Source organism: Otolemur garnettii, unplaced genomic scaffold (genome assembly GCF_000181295.1).
Source record: "Otolemur garnettii isolate 467f Iridium unplaced genomic scaffold, OtoGar3 scaffold00031, whole genome shotgun sequence".
Classification (NCBI taxonomy): domain Eukaryota; kingdom Metazoa; phylum Chordata; class Mammalia; order Primates; family Galagidae; genus Otolemur; species Otolemur garnettii.
The window spans coordinates 141,799-144,727 of NW_003852426.1; positions in this window are offsets into that span (position 1 = coordinate 141,799).

A 2,929-nucleotide genomic window follows, 5' to 3' on the forward strand; every position below is an offset into this window, starting at 1 on the left:
GGCAATTCTCTTGCCTCAGCCTCCTGGGTAGCTGGGACTACAGGCGCCCACCACAACACCCGGCTATTTTTTTGTTGCAGTTTGGCCAGGGCTGGGTTCGAACCCGTCACTTCTGGTATATGGGTCCAGCACCCTACCCACTGAGCCATAGGCACTGCCCTTTTTTGCTGCCTTTTAATAAGGGGCCCCCGTAGCTTTATTTTGCAGTGGGCCCTCAAATTATATATCTAGCCCTAGGAGACTGATATTCATTGTCCTACTATATGTAATGAAAAGGTTGAAAATGATGACCTGATATTCATTGATTTGTACCCTTAGGTAACATAACTGGAATATAGCAGCAATACAACTGAAATACAACCTTCATAAAGGTAAGAACCTTGTCTTTCTTGCTAGAATTTTTATAATTAGAGTCTAATATAAAGCGTGACACACACATAGCATTTGCTGTTAAATATTTTTTTTTCATAGACCATGTGAAAATTTTAGTTTTAAAAAATTAAAATTTGTAAGAATATGTTATTAGAGGGTCGGCGCCTGTGGCTCTAGTGGCTGAGGCGCCAGCCACATACACCTGAGCGGGCGGATTCCAGTCCAGCCCCAGTCCGCCAAACAACATGAGGGCTGCAACCAAAAAATAGCCGGGCATTGTGGCTGGCGCCTATAGTCCCAGCTATTTGGGAGGTGGAGGCAGGAGGAGCCCAGGAGTTGGAGGTTGCTGTGAGCTGCGATGCCATAGCACTCTACCCAGGGTGACAGCTTGAGGCTCTGTTTAAAAAAAAAAAATGTTATTAGAGCACATTTCTTTCTCCCTTGGTCCACATTACACAGGTTTACATTTGCAGATGTAAAAGGCAAATGTAAGCATGCTTTCTCTCTCTTTTTTTTTTTTTTTTTTTTTTTTTTTTGCAGTTTTTAGCCAAGGCTGGGTTTGAACCTGCCACCTCTGGCATGTGGGGCTGGCGTCCTACTCCTTTGAACCACAGGCGCACCACCCATGCTTTCCTTTTCTTAAATTTACTTTTTATTTGTATATACTCATGGGATGCAAGTGCAAGTTTTCTACATTGTTATGTTGCATCCTGGTAAAGTCAGGGCCTTCAGTGCATCCATCAGTGGAGCAACAAACATTGTGGCCAGCAAGCAACCTTCCATCATGTCCCACGTAAATACTTACTAATTTAAATTAATTGAATACATTCTTGCTTCTACCTAATATAAAGAGATATTTTAAAAATTGAAACAGCCTAAATATCTTGTGAAACTAGTTAAAAACGTGTAATATGTTCATGCAATAAAACATTTGGAGCTATAAAATAAGAATTTTTTTAGGTACTGATAAAGAAAGATCTCCAAGATAAATTGTTACGGGGGTGGCAGGGGAGGGATGCTTAACCGCTATCTTTAGTCCTTGTAGGCAGTGACTTTCTCCTGGAGCGCCCTCTGGTGGCACATGCTGGTGTAAGGAAGAAAATAGAGGTTGGTGGCTCGGCGCCTATAGCTCAACCGGCTAAGGCGCCAGCCACGTACACCTAAGGTGGCGGGTTCGAATCCCCAGCCCGGACCCGCCAAACAACAATGACGGCTGCAACCAAAAAATAGCCGGGCGTTGTGGCGGGCGCCTGTGGTCCCAGCTACTTGGGAGGCAGAGGCAGGAGACTCGCTTGAGCCCAGGAGTTGGAGGTTGCTGTGAGCTGTAATGCCACAGCACTTTGCCCAGGGGGACAGCTTGAGGCTCTGTCTCCAAAAAAAAAAAAAAAAAAAAGAAAATAGAGGTTGGCTTTGGACCGCTGGAACATTTTCAAGGTATATTAAGAATCAACTTTTCAAAGTACAAGCGAGCATATTATGTATTAATGTGGAATTATGCATTATCATGCAACAGAAAAAGTATAACAGTGTGTCTCTCATCATTTGTGATAATAGACAAATAGTGTAAAGTATGTATTTTACACCTTAGCAAGAAAATCTTACACAGTGCTGTTACTAGGTAACTATGTAAGTAAGCTACCACTTATTGATGTTTACTATCTCACATGTGGACAGCATATTAATAACCATATAATTCATTATATTCAGAGTGTGTGATTTTACATACATGACTGTGTATATGACCTGTCGTTAAACATGGTTAGAAATACAGATTAAACTGAAATCATTGAGGAGAGAAACACAAAGGAGAAGTAACTTGGGAATACTTGCAAAATAACATAACATACACCATACAAAATTAATTAAAATAACATTTTTTTTCTTGACACAGAGTCTCACTTTGACACCCTCAGTAGAGTGCTGTGGCATCACAGCTCGCAGCAACCTCAAACTCTAGTGCTTAAGCGATTCTCTTGCCTCAGCCTCCCCAGTAGCTGGGGCTACAGTCACCTGCCACAATGCCCACCTATTTTTTGTTTTTGTTTTTTTGAGACAGTCTCACTATGCCGTCCTCAGTAGGGTACAGTGGCGTCACAGCTCACAGCAACCTCCAACTCTTGGGCTTAAGCAATTCTCTGGCCTCAGCCTCCCAAGTAGCTGGGACTACAGGTGCCCGCCACAATGCCCAGCTATTTTTTTGTTGCAGTTATCATTGTTGCTTAGCTGAACCTGGCCAGGTTGGAATCTGCCACCCTCAGTCCACATGGCCAGCCGTAACCACTGTGCTGTGGGTGCCGAGCCCCAGCTATTTTTTGGTTGCAGTTTTCATTGTTGTTTAGCAGGCCTGAGTTGGGCTCGAGCCCACCAACCTCAGTGTATGTGGCTGGCACCCTACTCATTGAGCTACAGGTGCCAAGCCTACACCCTCAAACTCTTTAGGCTCAAAGCCATTCTATTGCCTCAGCCTCCCTGGTAGCTGGGACCATAGGTGCCCACAACAGAGACTGGCTATTTATTTATTTATTTAGTATTCAAGAATAACTTTTTTTTTTTTTTT